General features: G+C 35.9%; 1 protein-coding gene across 3 annotated transcripts in view; it reads left to right on the top strand.

Annotated features, from left to right (window-relative positions):
• Positions 1-23,119, top strand: part of TENM4 (teneurin transmembrane protein 4) — a 1,681,110-nt gene that overhangs the window by 395,827 nt on the left and 1,262,164 nt on the right. For all 3 annotated transcript variants that reach the window (XM_080576311.1, XM_080576312.1, XM_080576313.1), the window contains exon 3: positions 11,922-12,009. The gene's annotated coding sequence lies outside the window, so the exon portion shown is untranslated. The remainder of the gene's footprint in view (positions 1-11,921; positions 12,010-23,119) is intronic.

A 23,119-nucleotide genomic window follows, 5' to 3' on the forward strand; every position in this document is an offset into this window, starting at 1 on the left:
CTTCCTCACCCTTCACTCCTAACACTTTTCTTTCCTCTCACAATGCTGTGACTATTTAATTTCCTATATTCCCTGCACCAGCCCAGGCAAAGGATGCTATCCTCGATGTAAAATGTAAATATATATATATATATTTGTAAATGTATATATATATATTTACATATATATATATTTGGGGGGGCAGAGGATGATAGTAAAATAAAATTCATAAATTTTTGGAGGGGCTTTCATGTTCATTATGTATGAAGTAGTTATATTGAAGTATCTCACTTGAATATTAACTTCTATATGTTTGGAAAGACCTTGCAAAAACTGAAGGTTTATCACAGTGTCTTCAATGGAAAAAAAAAAAAAAAAAAAAAAAGGAAATGTAGACATTTTCAGCCCTTTGATTTGTTCACCAGACACAAGTTATGGTATTTTTTTTTTTCTGAATGTTGCTCTATTTGTAATTCAGATACAATATTAATTTAGCAAACTAGTATTATTGCAATTTAATTTTAAGACACAAACCCCCACCCCATTTCAGAGATCATCCTTGCTATTTCAGACTGACATGGGCTACAATTTTGCAGGCAGCAGATCAATATTGGATAATCCTCTTTTTATTTGGAGGAGTCTATTATGATGGGGTAGAGTTAACAAATATGGAAATTGCTGGTAACCAAAGACCCCTCCAGTGGAGTTGCAAAACTGGTAATTCTATTCAGGATCTGTTTGTTGTAGTTCGATCTGCATAGCATAAAATATACCAAGCCAAGCATCTGCTAGCAAGAATGTGCAGAATAAAAATGAAGAGAGCCTTCCCTCTGCCTGCAGAGCTCTAGCAGCTGCACCATCCTGCCCTCACATTTTGGCAGGAAAGGATCAAAACTGGGAGGAAAAGATATAAAGTGGCTGTATCCTTTCTGTGCCTCACAGCCCTCTACATTGCAATAAACTTGGCAATGTAATCAAGACTTTTCCCCTGTACCTCTGAATTCAGAAAGCTGAACAAAATTATCAGCATAGCTCTAAAATATAATAACATCTTGACTGGCAACTTTGAGTATAGTAATGAATAATATATAAAGGAAACTATTAGTAGAGAATTACAGCTAAGAAAGTTCTCTGCAAGAGTGGGCAGAGCTTATAATACAGAGTTTCTGCATGCCTGTATGAAAGTTTTTCTTTTTCCTCATTTTGCTAAATTTTGTTTGAATGTGTTGTGGGTACCTTCCCTTAGCAGTTGAACAGTTTGCATTCTTGACACATGGCATCTGTATTGAACAAAAAATGTGGGACTGCAAATCAAAATGAACCTATATGTGTTTTGTTTGATTTGATGTTGCTGGATAAACCATAACATCTGTTTTGCAGAATGTTATGAAAGAATTCAGCCTTTACCAATGCATGTGTTGGGCATTTTTCTTTCTGTGTTCTTATGTCTTTTTTATTCTAAAGAAAGAGTAGTTAGAGATAGTCAGTGCTCATTTTATCATCATTTTATTCTGAAAAGACTTAGGGAGAATTGTCCCAAGTTTGTCAGTGAGGGCCAGCTTATTAACACTCACATGTGCTGCATAAATGTTTATAAAAATAGTATTTAATTGTTGTTTATTCTCGTCTAAGGGATCTCAGACTGTGCTACAGGAATATATGATATAGGAGGGACATAGTACTGTGGTGGCTTTACTTGGGTGGGCTGCTGAGCTCCACCACAACCGCTCTCTCACTCCCCCTCCTCGAAGAGGAACGGGGAGAAAATGCGATGAAAAGGGCTCAAGGGTTGAGATAAGGATGAGGAGATCGCACAGTAATTAGCATGACGGGCAAAACAGACTCAGCATAGGGAGATAGTACGATTTATTGCTAATTATTAACAAGCTAGAGAAGTGAGAAACAAAGGAAAGAACCCAAAAGCACCTTCCGCCCCCCATCCACCCTCTTCCACCTCCTCCCCTCCGAGCATCGCAGGGGAACAGGGAATGGGGGTTATGGTCAGTCTATAGCGCTTCTTTGCCACCGCTCCTTCTCGGTCACTCTCGTCCCCTGTGCTGTGGGGTCCCTCCCACGGGATGCAGTCCTTGCTGAACTGATCCGGCGTGGGCTGCCCACAGGCAGCAGCTCTTCAAGAACTGCTCCAGATATGGGTCCATACCACAGGGTCCATCCCTCAGGAGCAAACTGCTCCAACCTGGATCCCCCACGGGCAGCAGCTCCTGCCAGGTCACCTGCTCCTGCGTGGTCTCCTCTCCACGGGCTACAGCTCCGGCCCGGAATCTGCTCGGGCAGGGGTCTTCCACAGGCCGCAGCCTCCGTCGGTGCAGGTCCACCTGCTCCACCGCAGTCTCCTCCACGGGCTGCAGCATGGAAACCTGCTCCATCGTGGTACTCCATGGGCTGCAGGGGGACAGCCTGCTTCACTGCGGTTCTCACCACAGGCCGCAGGGGACTTCTGCTCTGGCACCTGGAGCACCTCTCCCCCTCCTTCTTCACTGACCTTGGCGCCTGCAAGGCTGTTCCTCACTCCTCTCACTCTCCCAGCTGCTGTGTGGCACAGCGTTTTTTTTTTCCTCCCCTGTCTTAAATATGCTCTCACAGAGGTGCAAAACAACATCGCTTATTGGCTCAGCGCTGCTCAGCAGTGGGGCCCTTACCTAACATGGGGCAGCTTCTAGATTCTTCTCACAGAAGCTGTGCCCCCCTGCTACCAAAACCTTGTCACGTAAACCCACTACAAGCACTAGCTAGGCTTTCAGAAAAATGCTAAATACTAAATACTTAAGCCTTGTACAGATACCTAATCTGTAATAGAACAAACAGAATTAGCTAATGTCACAAGTCCATTTAGTATTTGGGGCCAGTTGATCTTTCTAGTGAGGTACCATTACTGCCCTAAACACATGTATTACTAACTGATATTTGCTTCCATTGCATGCTGCAAAGATTTTATTTTCGCGTTTGCCTCTAAATGTTGATGGCTCTGGGGTTAATTGAATGAAAGATATGCAAGAGAACTGCCAGAGAATGAATTGCCGACAATCAGCTGTGTAACTAGTTTTGAAAATGTATGCATGTACTTCTGCCTCAGCATAGTAACGAAGAAAGTGCATAGACGCTATAGTGTTATAGCCTTTTCTACATCTTGTCAGCAAATTTTTTAATATAGTAGTGGTGCATGTGTTTCTGAATTGTGCAGATAATGCATATTATGAATAAATATTTTGGCAATAAGATTGCTTTCTTCTGAGTCTTAATTTGCACTGTTTCTCTGCAAAAGCCATCAGTGTGCATACCTTGTATACATTTTATTTATTTATTTTTTTATTTTCTGACAGTATTATTGCCATTATTACTGACTGCTTAGCAATACTTAGCCAGTCATATCACTCAAACAACTGGCAGGTGGCTTGTTCTACAGATGGATAAACACAAGCACATGTTAAACTGCAAATATCTAGAAGTTGTGTTTCATGACATGTTTGTTGACCATTCAGCCATCTGCCAGATCTTCTTTAAAGTATGGTCCATTGTGGTTTGACAGAGGGTGAAAGTGGTGTAGTATTGGTATTAAGATTCTTAATCATCCTTGTAGCATCCCAGTGAAACCTTATTCACTGAAATCTAAATTAGATGGGCAGATGTATAGATTGGGAAGTGTTCCAGATACTCCTTAAGTATCAAAAGGTTCAACAGCAACTACACTAAGAATGTAATCACTGACATCATATCAAGTACTACCAAGGAAGTGCTTTGCATTTTTGCATTTGCTTTGCTTTTGCATGTTAAGGAATTCAGACACTTGTGGAAAAGGAAAAATTGTCAGTTCTCTGCAGGCAGAGTCCTGTTCCTCTGTCTTCAAGGTACTGAAATTTCTTTTCAGCATGGTACGACACTCAGATATCTACAGCAGTGTTGGCAAGCTTGTGTAGTACTCATACATCAGGAGCATGAAATTCTAAACATTTTATAAAATTTAACTCACTTAGAGGAAAAAAAAAAAGAAAAAAAAAAAAGAAAAAAAAGGAAAAAAAAAAGACCCAGGACTATTAAACAGAAAACACCACCTGTGGCTCAGGAAATTCTTGATACACAGAAGACTGTGTACAGACAAGTATCATTGCATAGCTGTACCAGTTTGGACTGTTCTCTAGTATATGCCTTCTATTACATATCTTAGTGGGGTGTATGCCTTTTGATCTGACCTGGTACTTTTTTTTTTTTTTTTTTTTTTGGTCTCTGATTCCTCAGCTGAGTTACTACATGACAACAAACACAGTATAATGTATTATTGCTTTTATTTCTCCTTCTGTCTGTAGTATACAGTTTCTAGGTCAGGAAGTATCTCCAGCTGTGCATTTGTTCAGTGCCTGCTAGAATAGGGCTGCAAACTCAAAGGATGTTTAGGATGTAAATGAAGTATAAATGTTAGTTTATACCCCTTAGGTAAATCCATATAGAGTTGCCTGGGAATTCCTAGGTCAGTTATGAGGAGAAAACAAGATAACTAAGCCGTCTTTAGGAAATTCAGATCTTTTCTGTCTATTTGACTCCCGGGGGAATATTTTTCTTATGACATAGCCCATTCCAGTAAACTCAGGAGGAGGAGCTGGAGAAGGGAAAATCAGTTGTCAGGAGAAAACAGTGTCTATCAACTTTTTTGTACATCTTTCCTTAATTTTTTATCCTTCATTTTGGCTAAAGAAATATTTCTCAAATAGAAAGAACACGTTCAGTATATAATGTTCTATTGAATATGGAGTTCTTATGGAGGTGCCTAAATACAAATTTGAATGATGTCTCTAAAAATACAGTCACACCAGAACTTTGGAAGCTGATGCAGAAACCAAGTCATCTGAAACCCAGTTTCTGTCTCCTTATCTTTCTCCAGCAAAACTATGCTAGAAGTCAGTCAAAACACATGCCAGTCAAAACTACACCTAAAGCAGCCAGTCATACACATGTGTACTTGATAAAGCTGTGAAGAACAGTATCTAGAGGTTTTTATTTTCCCTGGTTACTTATTTTATAAATAAAAACACATTGTATAAATGGTGAGAAAAAAAAAGAAAAAAAAAGAAAAAAAGATACAAATAAACAAACAACGAATCTAAATTTCTGGTCATCCAGTTTTGCTTTAGTGGCTTAACCAACTTCAGTGAAGGTGCTCAAAACTATGGTACTGGGCAGAGAACCATGTTCACTTTGCAAAACCATAGTACAGCTCTATTATGCCTATATCCTTTTCATGCTTATTCCATTAAAAATTTGATTCCACATATGATGACTTTGAGGTCCATTTCTCTGCAGTACTCCTGCACTGTACTGAACAGAAGGCAAAGGAGCATCATCAGCTTCAGAAAGGGAGATGTTTCTTATATTTAGCTTTGAACTCTGATGTTGAACACATACTTAGCTTTTGCTGTGTGCCACACTAAGGGTATATTTCATGCACCCTTTGTAGAACTGCAGTTCTTTAAATCAGATTTCACCCTACCCTTGCTCTTAGAGCTCCTTTGTCATCAGAGGTGACCATGCAATCACACCTGAAAATGCTGATAATGTAAAACAGCTAGTCAGCTCTACACTTCATAACTTCTTTTTATTGGTTTGTGCAAGCTTCTGCAACTTTTAGCTTCTACATAGATCAGGTCAGTAAGATTCCGAGTTGTAAGGAAAATATATGCATTTAATAATTAATGAAGTAAAACGAGGTTTCAATTAAATTAATAAGAAACATTACAGAGCAGGCTAAAGTTTAAAACTGTTATTTAAATTGCTGTCTTAGGTCATTAAGTATATTCTTCTGTGTTCAGAAACTCAGAAGCTATTAAACATGTTTGTGGAAGCAAGAAATTGGACCATTAAAACCTATCCTTTCCCACAAAATAAAAAAGTGATTTCAAGGGTTGGAGAGTTTTTGATAAGACTTTTGAGCAGCTCAAACAAATATGGGGGTCTCTGACATCACTTTAATACTTGGATGGCTCTCTGTACATGCAGGTTTTTTCATTTGAACTCAAGAAAATTGTTAACTATGCACAGGAACGATCGGCAAACTGATGGGTTTGTTGAACAAGAGCTGAATTACATCTGAGCTTCTTTGAACACAGCACCTGGCTTGTTCCGCAACTGTTCCATCTCCCTCTTTCCTTGCCCCTTTTCCATTCCAAACTGCACTGATCCCACCTGGCGAGAACTGAAAGCATCTTATGTAAAATCTGAGAATTTTCTCACTCATACTCTTAAATTTCCTTGCTATTACTGATGAACTGAGTCTGTCCAGACCAAGGAGATAACTCAAATTATAATCCCACTAAAGTCATTGAAAGAAAGCAAGAAAACCAACTCAAGGTTCAGTTCTAATCTTTATCTAGAGGTGTATCATTGCTTACATAATTATGAAACTAATCTCAATATTTGTACATGCAAGAAGCATAGACTTCTCCTAACAGAATTACTCTAATAATTGGAACAGGCAGCAAATTGGAACAGGCATCATACTTTCATAACCTGTTCCAAAAGCTAAGAAAAGTTGGTGGTAATTACCTTTTTCACTTTTCACTTTATTATCTCTATCAGAGCTGAGGAAATTGGCACCTTAGAATGTTCTACAAGGTTGGCAATCCTGAAAGATGAAGCTCATAGAAAACCTTTGTCAAAAGATTGGTTTTGTCTCAGGTGATTTCTTAGGTGCTCAAAGGTTATAGTTATCAACAGGATCAGTCACAAATGTTAATTTTGCATGAGATTTTAAGGGAATAGGAAAGTCTGATTCTACCATTTGGTGACTAATTTTAACAATGATATTACTTTGTTGTTTTGTGCTGGTCTTGAATATGTGCTTATGTTGGACCACTGATTCCAAGTATGTGTATTGTCATGAGGGAAACTGAATATTTTAAGATAATTAGTTCTTTTAGTGACAAGATTTTGAAAAATAACACAACACTAAGAAGTAAGTCCACCTTCCAACCATGTCCTCATGGGGTATCCTCATGTACCTTGAAAGCTGGTAATGATTTCAAGCTTTGTGAATTTTATTTGATTTCAGAAGGACAGCAACAGGCTCAGTCAAAATATTATAATCTGACAAAATTTATCCATACTATTGTGATTATTTATTTTATACTAGAATATAAATTTTACAGAATAAAAGAAAAAAAATATTCATTTCCAGATGTGCTTTTCAACATTTTTATTGCTATTTTCTTTGAAATTCAGTTTTGCTTTCTAATAGAAATAGAGCTTTGGTGGAATTTAGTAATAATAATAATAATTATTATTATTATTAATGATAATAATAATAATAATAATAGTACAAAAAGCTTGACTTCAAGATTAGTTATCTTCACAACCATTCTTTTCTTTTCTGCCTTTTATTCGTCTCTGGGCAAAACAAACGAACAAAAACATCATCCATAGGAACAAAAAACCTTCTATTCAAGCTTTTTTTTTTTTTTTTTAACCCTTATAGTCAAAGCAGTACAATTACCTATTTGTGAATATAACAAGGGCACGTTTCTTTTTTTGCCTATGACACTGCACAGTGCCGTGCATAAAGTAGTTCAGTTTCATCTACCCAATTTATTTTTTTATAGTACACTTTGATGAAAGAGCTTTCTAAAAACAAAAAGTTAAGCATGTTAAGCACGGGTGGCATTTTTCATATCTCCATTCAGTCACCAAAACCTAGATGACTTCCCTAACCTTATCTTTTAGGTTCCCTTTGCTGTAGACTGTTTATGTCAATTAAAAAATCGTAAGTATGGATGGTCCTCTGGAGGTACCTATCTGTTCCCATCAAAGAACTTAATCTAGATGCTTATATTTGTAGTCAGAATATTTCTTTTGTGAAACACCAAAGGGAAATTTAGGCCTTTATAATCACTGCAATCAATTTCCTTAAAGAATACCCACTGCTAGATTTCTCAATGAAAAACAATCAATGGTGAGAGCCCTGCTAATGGCAATGGACTTTGCAACGTGTTCTGTTAGAGTTTTTATTCGTGTAAGGATCATCATCATCATTTATGGCATTTGTACTTTTGTCATGATCAATAAAATAAACTCATCTATTTTAATTTATTTTCAGTCAATTTCACTACATGAATCTTGTGTGTTAACAGGTTCTAGAAGCAAATGTATTCAATTATGCTATGGCAATTGCTGTACATAAAAAAAAGGACAATGTTATTTTAAAAATGTACTTACGGGCACTACATTGACTTTTCTATCCATCAATCAGCCACACTGTGATCATCTGCAGAGCATATTTTTCTGCTTCCTCTGACAGCAGGACAGAATACTCTACTATAAATATCCATATCACTCCTTGTAGGTTACCTAATAAAAATGCATTCCATTTCCCTGTTTTCTGTACAACATCTATGAAACCATTATAAAAATATTTAATACCCATAAAGTATTAAATACTTTACAAGAACTTGAGTAAGACAATGTCCAATCACTTTAATGGATTCAAATCTCATATGTGCAAGGTTGGGTCTGCATTCATGGAAGAAAGAAGTACCAAGACGTGTTCCTGCACACAGGCTAGCCTGGTCCATGCATTGACAAGATTAATTGCAGCCCTCTGAACCTGCTATGTTTTCGTAATATTCAACATCGCTGTTATTTTCTTTCAGTCTGAAATATGTAGCTTGCTCTTGCATATTTTAGCAGCAGTCTTCTCTGTGGGTGGCACTGTTTTAGTAGTTGTAAATGCCTGTGAATTACCAAAGTGAGTGATATGAAGCACAGCAGTTTGTTTGGAGTTATTTTGATGATTACGGAAAGAAGGAAAATAAGCTTTTTTCCAAAATGTCAAAAGAAGAAACACCAGTCATGAAATTTCCAGAATAGTACAAACCAGTTTTTCTAGTTTATATTTTCTATGTGTCCTCTTTATTCAGTGGTGAATGACACAACGTGTAGATTCTACTTATTGGTGTTGTTCAAATGCACTTCGCTATTCATTTTGTTAGTCTCAAATAAAGCTCTGAATTAATCTCTTATTTTATTAAAAAAAAAAAAAAGACATATTTAATAGAAAAATACACTACAAAATGTAATCAATGTAGTTGGGAGTATTCCAAACCTGTACAGTGATAAAAATACCTGTACCAAAAACAAAACAAAACAAAAAATACTCTTACGTGAAATGCATCCGCCTTTATTAACCTACAAAAAAAGAAGGAATGCAAGTGTTCATGAAAAACAGTAGCTTTACTTTTTATAATAAAATATACCTGTTGAAGCTGCTGAAACTATATATGGTAATAAAACCCCATAATATCTATACAATCATGGCAGAGAGTCAGGTATTCACAGGAAGCCAGAAAGACAATGATATAAATCACTCTGGAAACATGGGAAAAAAACATACTTAATTTTGCAAAAGAGATCTTATTTATTCATTGGACTTGATGAGGGTTTCATGAACCCCAGGATAATGTAGGTTCAACTTCTGAAGGCAAAAATGATTCAGCCCCTGGGTTTCTAATATTTTGTTCTGTACTTTTGTTCCAAATCTCATTTTGTTTTTAATCCTGTGATGCAGTATATCTCACTGTCTTGAAAAATAGTATATATATTATGTGATGTAATTGTGTGCACAATACAAATTATCAGTTCACAAACTTTGTAGAGTACGTCAGTGTACTATAAAAGAAACTGAGACTGAAAGAATTTCAAAGCAGAACATGATCTGAGGCTGGACTAAATGACCTCTAGAGGTCCCCTGAGAAAATTCCCTCTGAAATGTTCTGTGTATGATTTTATAATCCTGGGATTGCAGGCTTTGTCTAAGAATCTTAAATGTCCCTGGGTCAAGACGTTAAAAGCAGTGAAGATTTGAAAATGCCAACTAATCATACAACAGAATAAAAGGCGATCCATATCCCCAGGACTGTTCTGGAAATCCAAGAAGTACTTTGCTTATACATGTCATGAGTGCTGAGTTCTTGAGTTCTTTGAATCTTAATTACACAGTGATTTGAAGTGTAATTAGAATGCCTTGTGGTATGGGATCAGTAGAAGTTAAAGCTTCATTTTTAGCACTGGTTGTAAATTTTCTGACAAACTAATTTTCCATTGAAGAAAATCAATCTCCACTAAAACAAATTCCTCTATTGAAATATGTCAATTCTAAGAAAACTTTTAACTTGGAACTTCAGTCCAAAACTGAATTTCCATATATGTGTGTAAGAGACAGATGAAGTGCTGAATTTCAGCCTAGAATATTTAACGAGCTCGCTGTTGGAACACTTAACTAAAATGTCAAAGACCAATGTTGAAACGTCAGATGTGAATTAAAAATAAGAGAATTTCAGTCTCTCATATCCATTTAACCATTGCAGACTTCTATTCCTTTTCTTTTCTTTTCTTTTCTTTTCTTTTCTTTTCTTTTCTTTTCTTTTCTTTTCTTTTCTTTTCTTTTCTTTTCTTTTCTTTTCTTTTCTTTTCTTTTCTTTTCTTTTCTTTTCTTTTCTTTTCTTTTCTTTTCTTTTCTTTTCTTTTCTTTTCTTTTCTTTTCTTTTCTTTTCTTTTCTTTTCTTTTCTTTTCTTTTCTTTTCTTTTCTTTTCTTTTCTTTTCTTCTTTTCTTTTCTTTTCTTTTCTTTTCTTTTCTTTTCTTTTCTTTTCTTTTCTTTTCTTTTCTTTTCTTTTCTTTTCTTTTCTTTTCTTTTCTTTTCTTTTCTTTTCTTTTCTTTTCTTTTCTTTTCTTTTCTTTTCTTTTCTTTTCTTTTCTTTTCTTTTCTTTTCTTTTCTTTTCTTTTTTCTTTTCTTTTCCTTCCTTTCCCCTCCCCTCCCCTCCCCTCCCCTCCCCTCCCCTCCCCTCCCCTCCCCTCCCCTCCCCTCCCCTCCCCTCCCCTCCCCTCCCCTCCCCTCCCCTCCCCTCCCCTCCCCTCCCCTCCCCTCCCCTCCCCTCCCCTCCCCTCCCCTCCCCTCCCCTCCCCTCCCCTTCCTCCCCTCCTTCCCTTCCCTTCCCTTCCCTTCCCTTCCCTTCCCTTCCCTTCCCTTCCCTTCCCTTCCCTTCCCTTCCCTTCCCTTCCCTTCCCTTCCCTTCCCTTCCCTTCCCTTCCCTTCCCTTCCCTTCCCTTCCCTTCCCTTCCCTTCCCTTCCCTTCCCTTCCCTTCCCTTCCCTTCCCTTCCCTTCCCTTCCCTTCCCTTCCCTTCCCTTCCCTTCCCTTCCCTTCCCTTCCCTTCCCTTCCCTTCTCTTCCTCTTCTCTTCTCTTCCTTTTTCTTTACTCTTCTTTTCTTATTTTTTCTTGCCTTGCCTTTTTTCTTTTCTTTTTCTTTGTTTTCATTTCTTTTTTCCCCTTTTCTTTTTTCTTTTCTTTCCTTTGCTCTGCTTTTTTCTTTGCTTTGCTTTTCTTCTCCAGACACATACTACTTTTTTTACTTTACTAAAAATGTGTGTTTATACATTTAATTTAATGTCTATTTAATGTTTGTTTAATTCTGTATATTTCATCAATTTCTCACCTACCTCTGTTTTCTGTCTGTTGATATTAGAAATTAGAAAATATTTTTTATACTACCCTGGCATGAGAATAATTTTGACTTTATATCAGCATAACACTTGCTGCTTAGTCAATAAAACTTCAAGATACTTGACCTCAAAGATGTGACATGACATGTAAAAATATATTTTAGATAATTAGAGATGTTAGAAATTGTTAATTGAATTATTCCTCTTCTACTAGCTCTTCTAAAAATAAATTAATTATAATTTAATGTCAAGGCTAATCTTAAACTTTGAATATATTTTACCCATATTACAATATTATTTTGTCTAATATATGCATTCTAGGTGTCTGTGTAGAGATGGTAGATGAACATAATGTTCTGGATTCCAATTTTGGCTATTCTATGCTATTGTTTTCTGGACATGATAGATTTCTTTTTCATATGATTTATAACTTGTCATTACAGGACACTGTAGTCCTCCAGACAACATTAATCTATTGATGACTCTGAAGTGAAGACGTGATTGATGCAGTTACAGACCTTGTTGTTATAGGTAAGCTCTTTTCTTTTCAAACTTTTTCTTGCTGAAATGTATAGCTGTACCTAGAGTTGGAAAACAAAAATATTCTAACTTCTAAGGAATGGGACACAAAGTTCATTGAGACACCTGTTTATTTTAACTAAATTTCTTTCTATATTCTTCAGGTAAATGTTCCCTACTTACTTATTATTTAATACTTTTTAATTAAACAAAAATTACCGGTTTGAAAATTTTTCCCAAGTAAGTTTTAACAAATGTTTCCTTGTTAACTCTAATCCATCCTGGGTTGATTTTTTTTTTTTTTAATTTCTTACTGAAATAGATATAAATCCTGCAGTGTCTGTTCTTCCAGTTTTCTTGTGGATTTTGTACTGAATTCTCTTTTGCTGTTACAAAGAATTTTCAGAAAGGTACCAATGAAGTGATTCTCTTGTCTTGTTCTAAATAAAGCCAGAAGTGGTAATGACACTTACACGTTTTAAGATGCAAAAAAGATTCAGATTTGAAATTCTTAAGTATTATGTGTCTACCTCGAAGATGCTGTTGTAGTCAATAACAAATTTCTACACTGTTCCACAGAAAAATATCCTCTATATCTTCTACTTTAATATTGAAGTAATTGGGGCATGCAGATAAATATTTCTTAACTGATTTCTGGGGGAGTGGGGGAACAAGTATTCTCAAGACTGAAGGGATGCATTTAGTCTACAGTTGCCATGCCATAATCTGCATTTCAAGACCCTTCACAGAGACTAAATCAAAATTTCAAAGGAATATTTCATAGCTGATTAGACTGTTTTGAGATTTTAGCTTACAATGCAATGCAATACTAGAAAGACAATGTAGTTTAGGAAAACAAACAATCAACACCACCAACAGAAAACACTAACGTTTTTTCGTTGGTCAAAACGTAACCTCATTGACACTGACAGCATGGGGACATACCTCTGTAAGCAATACAGATGGAGTCATCTCTAAAAATCTGAGCCTAGCACAAATAGAAAAGATATGGAATAGGAAAATCTTGAAATGGAAAGCTCCTTTCAGAAGGGTGAGATATTAGAAGATGAGCTGTAACTGTGTACAAATTCACCCCACTAAGGAAAATACTATAAAACAAGTCCCAGAAGCTAAAGCAAAATATTTTAACTAAATATTGATCTTATTTTCCTTTATACTGCCTTGTTGGGATCCAAACCTGTCATATTATTGTGTGGCTCTGGTTATGTTGTTACTGCTTCTTGTAGAATAGTTTAGATTATATTGAATGTACTGCTGTATTCAGCTTGTGTCTGTTGTATGCAGAAATGTTGTCAGCCTAAAAGTTGCTACTGTATATCACTAGCTCTCAAAAGTGATCTAGAAAAAATAATAATAATAATAATAAAAAAGTCAAAAAAACAACAACAAAAAACACCCTTCTACCAAAAGAAAAGTGAAACCCTCTGAAAGTGGAGACATGCCTGTCTGCATAGTCACTGCAGACGTATGTTTACAGAATTCTGAATGACGTCTTTCAGTGATATTCCCCAAAAGTAATGAGGCCAGACTCCCATAAGACCTGCTCTAATCAGTGGATGGAGGCAGGTTCCTCTGAGAAATGGGGAAAGTTCCACAACAGAAGCCTAATTTGAGCATTATATTTTGGAGATGGTGATCTTACTCTATTTCTTTCACAGCAAAGAAATTCAGGACTGTTTAGCCTACCTGAGCTAAACAAAATCTTTGTGGCCATGTTTTCCTCTCACCTTTCTGTCCGGTGGGGATGTTCTCTGTCTACTAATTTCCATGTATTAGACATGCAAATAAAAATCAGGTACAGAGTACATGTACTGTAATGATGACTTTTGCACTGCAAATTGTGTCTATACAACGTAGCAAGAGCTAGAAGCCTGTAACTGCAGTTTCAGACCCCTTGATGTATCAGTATCCTTTCAGGAAGGAATCTGTTAATCTTGCATAATGCAGATTGATGCAGTCTTGCTATGTAAAGCCCGTCTGGCAGATGTGGTGTCACCATTAGCAATCCTTGAAGGATGATGGACCTAGAATTTTCAGAAGAATTGTGTAGTAGATATTTGGCAAAGTTTATTTTTTGCTTTTGAGTGAATATGTTATTCTCTGGTCTTTGGAGAGGAAACATTATCAAAAGTGACTGGCTTCTCACAGACTGTGCAGAATAATCACTATCATCAAAAAGTATTAAAAGGTGTAAAATTGTGTGTTTGACCTGCTAAGATTTTGGCTTTTGATTAATATATTTTTTCTTATTCCTTACTACAAATATAATCTTTGATTGAGCTATGCTCTTGTTTGGATGATGGTGTGTATCCTCTGTATACTCTTGAATATATCTTTGTTTTGTAAATCATAGAATCATAGAATGGTTTGTGTTGGAACAGACAAGAGATACAAGAGACCATCTAATTCCAACCCCTACCTTCTACTAAAACAGGTTGCACAAAGCCCCATTCAACCTGGCCTCGGGCACTTTCAGGGATGGGGCATCCACAGCTTCTATGGGCAACCTGTTCCAGTGCCTCATCACCCTCTGAGTGAAGAATTTCTTCCTTATATCTAATCTAAATCTACCTTTTTTTTTTTTTTTTTTTTTTAAAGTTTAAAACCATCATTTCTTCTCCTATCCCTACACTCCCTGACAGAGACCTTCGCCAGCTTTCCTGTAGTCCCCTTTTAGGTATTGGAAGGCTGCTATAAGGTCTCCCCAGAGTCTTCTCTAGGCTGAACAACCCCAACTCCCTCAGTCTGTCTGTACAGCAGGGGTGCTCCAGACATTTGATTGTCCTTGTGGTCCTCCTCTGGACTTGCTCCAAAAGGTCCATGTACTTCTTCTATTAAGGGTACTGTACCCAGAGCTGAATGAAGTGGTACAGGTGGGGTCTCACAAGAACGGAGAGGGAGAATCCCCTCCCTCGCTTTGCTGGCCATACTGCGTTTGATGAAGCCCAGGATACAGAAAGCTGGCTTTCTGGGCTGCAAATGCACATTACCGGCTCACGCTGAGCTTCTTATCAACTGACACCCTCATGTCTTTCTCACCAGGGCTGCTTTCGATCCATTCTCTGCCCAGTCTGTATTTGTGCTTGGGATTGCCCCGACCCAGGTGCAAGACCTTGTACTTGGCCTTGTTGAACCTCATGAGGTTTGCACAGGCCCACTTCTCAGGCCTGTCCAGTTCCCTCCTGATGGCATCTCTTGACTTCAGCATGCTGACTGCACCACACAGCTTGGTGTCATTGGCAAACTTGCTGAGGGTGCACTCAGTCTCACTGTCCATGTCACTGTAAATGTTAAACAGTGCCAGTCCCAATACTGACCTCTGAGGAACACCACTCATTACTGATCTCCACCTGGACATTGAGATGTTTACCACAATACTCTGCAACTTTCCTTACCCACCGAGTGGTCCATCTGTCAAATCCAAATCTCTCCAATTTTGAGGCAAGGATATCATGGGGGACAGTGTTAAATGTTTTCCTTTACTCCAGGTAGATGATATCTGTCGTTCTTCCCTTGACCACCAATGCTATCACCCTGTCGTAGAAGGCCACCAGATTTTTCAGGCACAATCAGCCCTTAGCGAAGCCATGTTGGCTGAAGACTAGATATTGGGAGAACCACCTGTCCACTAGATGGAAAGTCAGAGGCAATAGGTGTGGTGGAGTTACAGCATCCAAAAGATTTCTACTCTGACCAATGTGGGAAGATACAGTATTCAGTTAACATTCTTACTTTTTTTTTGTTTTTGTTTTTGTTTTTTTCAAATTCTCTTTCTCTCTGAATGTGGAATCCTCCATTTTGTTTTCAGAGAAAGTAAAACTATACTGGCGTAGAAAAGTGTAATCATCTTCCAAGATTGAGACCAAGATGATAAACATGATTCAAAGAGAGTTATCTAACTCGCATTGCAATTTTCTACTTAATATTTAAATTTAAATTATTATTTTTTATACTGCTTATGAAGCTATCTAAATAATTATAATTCAACATAAATAGTAGACAATATTTTAATTACTTTCAGGTTATTATCTCATAAATTCATAAATATATATCTTCTGATATCACCTTGTGGATTAGATCATTTTTTCATTGGCTTGAGAATTTTGCTTATTCTATCAGATATTTTTTTTCCCCATAAAGATATGATGCAAACGTACCAGAATTACTTGAAAATGTAAAATCCATTCTGTTCTATGACCAAGTTAGTTGTGAAATGAAAATGATCTAGTGTGTTTTTAGAAATAATATTCCTTGTTTTTTTCACATTCAAAAACAAAACAAAAAAAATCCTAAAAGTAGGCACAAATGAGTTACTTGACTCCATTACATCGTGAATATAGAAAATGAGCAATGAGATAAGCACCTGAGATGAACTTGAAAGACTAAATATAAAATGTGCAAAATAATTGTTTAGTCTTCAAACAAGCTCATGTCTCTTCAAAAGACAAGCAGAAATCTTTTTTTTTTTTTTAAGTAGGAAACTTGACATTTTGACAGTCAGAGAAGCCAGTCATTCCTGATGAAGCCACTGATCTGTCTTTTTCCTGCTTTTACTACTTTAAAACTTTCATCTGTAGTTAAAGAAAGTACTTCTAACTAGAAAACTTAATGGACAAGAACTGTTAATCCTAATACAGGATTATTAGGTATACAGGTCTTGGTAAAAAAAAAAATAAAAAAATTATTCTAACTGGGAGATAATTTATGAAGCAAAAGATGTCAGATAAATTGGTTCTTCCTTTGTAATACAAGAAAAATGACTACTTGTTAAAATCTTTACTACTTCCTATGCCTGTAGTGTCCAGCAATTCCTAGATAAATCGTTTGCACAGTGAGTGTCATCTTCTTAAAAGTAGTTTGATATTTTTCTTAGTTGTGCCCAAGAGACTGTTCTTAGGAGCAGTACCTATGCTGGAAACAAGTTCCAGAGTACTGTGGGTTCTCATAAGCTCAGTATTGATCATCTTTTCTTTTAAGCCATTCACATTGGAGTTGTCAATTTATTTATAAAGATTATAACCTTCTTTGTGGACCATGGATAGAGAAAAAGGTGCTACTATCGCCAGGAGCTTGGATTTGAGGTTAACAGCATATTGGGATTCTGACTTGTTTGATAAAAAGGACTTTTTGGCTGTAGTAATAATTAAATACCCATCCCAAAATGCATTGTGTGGCCTTCCAAATAGTTTCTTGTATGGATGAAGGGAAATATTTTCTTAGTTGTAAATGGAAGGAAAACTAATTAGTACTAATTTGTGTCCTGCGTGTTGATGCAGTCAAACACTTTTAATACCAATTAAATGTATTAAAACAAAGTTGCATTCTAAAGATTTGCTTATTGAAAAGCAAACAAACAAACACACACACACAAACAATGTTTTAGCTCAGACTCTGATTGACCTTTGGGGATTACTTTAAGTCATTGCTACTTTTAACTGGTTTTGTAATTATAAAGCATAGTCTATAACAATTATAAAGTTGTAACAAAAGACTACAGAAGAATTTTCAAACTAAAACAACAGACTTGCATGCCATCTTCACCACAAATTAACAAAATGAGAGTAAATAAAAAGTGCCATACAGTCAAAGTATCCAGATTATCCAGAAGGGCAAGAAGCCCTTTTTTTTAATAGATGTTCCCTCAGGAGAAAAGGAGAGTCTGACTGAGTTATTACATTTAATATATTAAGGTTAGATTACTGCAATCACTAAATAAATGACCATAGTTAGAGATACAGTGAGAATGTAGGGCTGAAAAGACGGAGCTGGAATAGTGAGAAGAAAAACTAAGTGATGTGAAGGTAAAAGAGAACAATACAATAAACATGCTTGAAAAGGGGTAGCTGCCTTTGACGTGACTTGTGATTTGTGGATGCTTTCCATTTCTAGAAACTCAATGAAATTACCTAATTGACCCTCATTTTCACCAAATGGGTGTTTCACACTTCCCCTGAAACAACAGCTGAACTTGAATGCCTTAAATCAGATGCAAGTTTCTATTGAAATCTGTGTTATGTGCAATATTTGTGAAGGAGGTTAATGTCCAATTTCCTGTAGCTTAATATTTTAGAACATCTTTGCATTGGTGCCTTTCACACCTTATACATTAACTTTTAAATGGATATTGAAATGAGCAAAAGGCTAATAAATAAAAATATTTGCAGAAGCCAGCATTTACTTAAATGAAATTGGTGTTAATTGGGAGGTCTGGAACTAATTCAGAGCTGAAGAGAAGCAAAACTTCATTACCATCTTTTTTTTTTAATTTCCTTGTTTTTGAAAAAAAAAAGGAAGGTAACTTGTGAATACAATTAAGGTGAACATTGATGAGGCACATTAGGTGAACACTAGCATATGTAGCATACTTATAACTGTATTTGAATGCTCTACCCTTTGACTTCACCTTTCTACTAAAAATTCTGGTACAAGGTCATTGTGCTGTCATTGGTGATGAGGATGTCCCAAAGGGAGAAAAATGTCAGGCATTGGACAAACTGTAATGTTTTTTACACCTTCACTACTCTGATGCAAGTCAGGAACAATATTCAATCCAATGTCATCACTCTGTTTTATGCTCTGCAATTTCACCTCTTACAATGTCACCACTGTTGGTTTATGTTTCCTGAATTTGTCAAAGATGAGGAAACAGCTACTGAAGCAAAGCTGAAACTGCATCTCTCTCCAGTACACATAATCTCCTCTGCTGCTGGGAGAAAAAAATAAATCTCTTACACTGGAGATTTTTATTTGGTATTTTGTGCTTGATGGCTTTTTTTTTTTTTTTTTTTTTTTTTGTCTTTAATCCTTTCTTCTTCCATAGAAAGATATTGACCCCCCCAATAGGGACTTGCTTACTTTATATAACGAGAAAGAAGCCTTACACTACATAAGAACAACACTTCTGAATATGTGGAATTACTATAATCCTCTAATTTCACCTCTGCATTCTAAGATCAAAGGCATTACTGAGGGAATCTGATGCATATCATCTTCATTCCTAAAAGTCCAGAAGGACACATAGGGGAAAGCAACAGGGAGACAGAGGATAATATGAAAATCGATTCAAATTTACCTTTCTTCATAAAGATTGCATGGGGCCAAGGAAATAAGGGTAGAAAGAAATCTGTTGATTCCTTTGTGTTGCTCCTGCTCCAGGGACGCAGGGATTTCCAGTGCAGAGTGTCTGAATTTAAGGTGCTGAAGGACACCATGGAAGTACTGTGGCACAGTGGGGAATAGTATAGATATCTACAGGTTGATGCTTTCACTGGGGAGAGGAATGATATTTTTCTACTTTGCACTGACAATTCAGAAATAGTCCAATGAACCCTTTAGGTGATACAAAGGACATTATTTAAATAAATAAATTGATTTCCATTTCACTGTTGAATCCACAATTATTATTTTTTTTTCCATCTGATCTACATACAAATTCCTTGCAGTCAGTCACCAAAACAAAGGGAAATCTGAGAAGAGACCACAAAATCCCTCTGCTGTCTTCTCCTTCTAACCAATAAGTTTTCTTTCTTTTCAATATACAACACCCATTCTATATCGCTTAAATTGCCAACTACTCTTCTAGTAGGGAGACAGTTCTATATAGCACTGTTCTGAGCTCAGAGGCTCTCAAAATGCTTTAGAAAATAATGAGGTTAAATGGTGACCATGATGTGGTCGTGAGTACAATGAAGAGCCATTATGCATGCAGCAACAGAAGACACATACTTGTCTTTAAAAGTGGTGACTTAGTTTAAATTCTCTGCTGAATGGTCAAAGCATTACAGTATTTGTGCTTGAAGAAAAGACAGACTTGACCTTTGTAGACAGTATTGCCCTTTTGTAAAATGATCAGAAAAGCATGAACTTCTGTACTGGGAAAAGACAGTAAAAAATTACCCTGTTATTGGAATCTCTGCTGGTAGACTAGTTGAAGTTAGAATGATTAATAACAGAAGGCTGAGTGACTAGATGGGAGGTGTGTCCATATTGATGGGAGGTGTGTCTATATTTTATTTATGATGGGAGGTGTGTCTTTTTTTTTTTTTTTTATTGTATTGCCCAAAATATTGTGGGCAGAATCATTGACTTTGGTTAATCTCAGAGAGCCAAAAAACACATCTGTTGCTGTTTAATTTGTTCATTCTTTAAACAGTCATGTGAAATAGCATGGGAGGAGTCTTGGAAGGAATGTATGTATCCCATTTTGCTCAAGACATTTAATGCTGAAACAAATTATCTAAACCTTCCTCCCTAATGGTCTTGCAAAAGAGGCTGCAGGGTTGTGATGAGCTTGCAAAATAATAGTACAGTTTGTGTTTGTGTAGGGGTGTTCAAAATAAATAGATTTCTTTTTCTTCTCTGATAATTTTGTGTTTAAATATGTCAAATCTAATATGAAATTCTGATCTATGTGACACTAACCTAAACTTGAGGTTCTTCCATAGAAACCATTAAGCTTTATGTAGTGTCATCTGAGAATGTAATTTGGTTTGTCTTCAGTTTTTTTTTTTGTTTGTTTGTTTGTTTTTTACTTCAAAATTCTTGCAAAGAAATTTCATTGACTTACGCAAGATATCTTGGAATTTTTCCTTCAGCATAAAATAGATACTTAGGGATATTTTTAGCGGAATGCTGGTATGAGAAGGCAAGCTTTTAATCAGTTGCTTATGGCCTCCATACCAGATGAAGTTTACTAGAAAAGATCTGAATGGGAGAGTTGCCAAAACCCTCCATGTAATCTGAGCTATATTGCTTTAACAGCCAAATATCATACTATCTACATATTCTCTAAACAATTTATTTTATTTTTTATTTTTTTCAGAAACTGCTTGCAATCACTGAAAGTAAATTTAGATCTGTACAGCAAGTTGTGGTGATGTCAACCACAAAATTGGCTACAGTAAACACACAGATAAATCACGAGCATGCACTAGATCCAATGCCAGGTGTGCAGGGTAATGTTCAAGGATAAATTAGCACTAGATGACCTGGGCAATAAGTCCAACATTAGACTTACTTATTCATGTATTTATATGTGCTTGCATGATTTCCCTCCCAGTGATTTTAATACTTAAAATTTAGCAACCATGCTGAGCAGTTTCATTTATTGATTCTTCCACATGTTTCCATTTGGAAGAGACTCAGGGGGTAAACAAGATGAAAAAGGCCAACTATTGGAAAGTGGAAAAAAAATGATGATAATTTTCTATCCAGAAAAAAAATGTGTTAAGAATTTATTTTCACTTTGGTTTTGCTATCAGACCAAATACATTTGTGCTTTTGATTTTTATCATAGCAATAAAAATGAAGACATATAAAAAGAAGTTGAAGTTTTGTATTGTTTCTAGCACATTTAATATCTTGTTCAAAAATGACAGGAGACTTACTGTGCAGAAAAAAAAAAATAATTTGGTTAATATTCCTTTTCCCATATTTTGCAACAGAAATAGTATGGCATTTTAAGTAGGAACAGAAACAACATTGGTCCTTCTAATTCCCAATGGGATTGAATGGGTCTGTCTCTCTCTGTTCTTGTTCTCTTTTTACTCTATCTCCTTCCACTCTTTTCTTTTGTAATTTTATGTCTCGAAAAAGAAAAGAAAAAAGAAAAAGATGATGAAGAAAAAGAACCTTTTCCCTCTTCTTTTGTAATAGTCCTGCTAATATTTAGCAAGATGAAAAAAATAAAATAAAAATTAAAAAAAATCTTGTTGGTTTGTCTGTAGACCTGTTTTTTTTTTTTTTTCTGTTTGGCCCAGAGGCCAAACTCCTTTTTATACCTTGAGTTTGCAAATGGAAAAACCCATCTTCACTGAAAACAATTACTTATCTTGGTTAATGTACAAAAATGTAGATGAAAATCAGAAAATATAACAATCCTTACTATATTATACAATGTTTAACCTGTTAATATATTTCTTAGCATTATTTTTGTTTATCTCTAGTTATTTAGTCTCTTCATAGGGACAGTATGAATCCAACTGACCAATAAAACTTCATTTTTTCCTTGAACTCCTGTTCCTGTCTCTAACCATCTGTTTGTTTACTGGTTTTAGCTCTGAATAAGCATTCAAATCTTTCATTTGTTTAGCATTATTTACATAGTTTTTCCTAGCAGATCAAATAAAGAAGACAGGTGGCAGTCTCTCCAGAGTTTACACTTGTTTTTCAGCCATTCCTGCTGTTCTTGTGATAACAGATTTGTGGATAATCCAAAATTAGGGAGTCAGTTACTCACAGTGTGGAAAGCGAAGAAAAAAATAGAAAAGCCTGTACATAAAGTTTGTAACATAATAGCACTAAGATTTCAGTGTACACCCATTACCATAGTCATGAATCCCGTGAAATCTCTATTAGCATCACAATTTGCCTTACAATTATGAATTAAAATCACGCAACAGTCTATATGACAGGAACATATGAGGGAAAAATTATGTTTCTGCTTTCTTTTTGAACATAAATTTAAGATTTTAAAACTCAAATTACTTGAAGCAGGTGGTTGACTTTTTTGATACTATCATTTGATTTTATTATTATTTTGGGCAATACGTTTTCATCCAACATGCTTCACAAGTATGTTAGCAATATCATGATAACTGAAGTCTACTAGGGATGCAGATCACCTCTAGAACTGATTGTATAAAGGTTTGTAGATGGGCTGAAATGTATTAAACATGTTGACAAATCCTTTAAAAGTCTGTTTTCATTTATGAGCAAACTTTAAGTAGTGGGACTGCTTTTCTCTTTTGAAAAAATACATTGAACAATAACAGGATAGATAGTGATACAGACAATTTCTGTTCAAGTGGTTTATCAGTCTTCTGGAAAGGGGTTTTAAACACAACATAATTCTACTTTTGCAAATAAAAACTACCTGAAAAATAAAAGCAACATTTGAAATCCAGAGTTACTATTGATAACTCCTGTGAATATCTGATATTTGAAATTTGTAGCTCCTTAGTGTTAAGGAGCTGCTTACAGTAAGACCAAATATATTACTTTGAATGGGATATACATTTCTAAAAGCCCTACTATAGGTCAGATTATTTCCCATATTCACTGGTGAATTTCCACCATAATATATTTGGGCCAAAATTGGCTA

Source organism: Anser brachyrhynchus (genome assembly GCF_964034855.1).
Source record: "Anser brachyrhynchus genome assembly, chromosome: 1".
Classification (NCBI taxonomy): Eukaryota; Metazoa; Chordata; class Aves; order Anseriformes; family Anatidae; genus Anser; species Anser brachyrhynchus.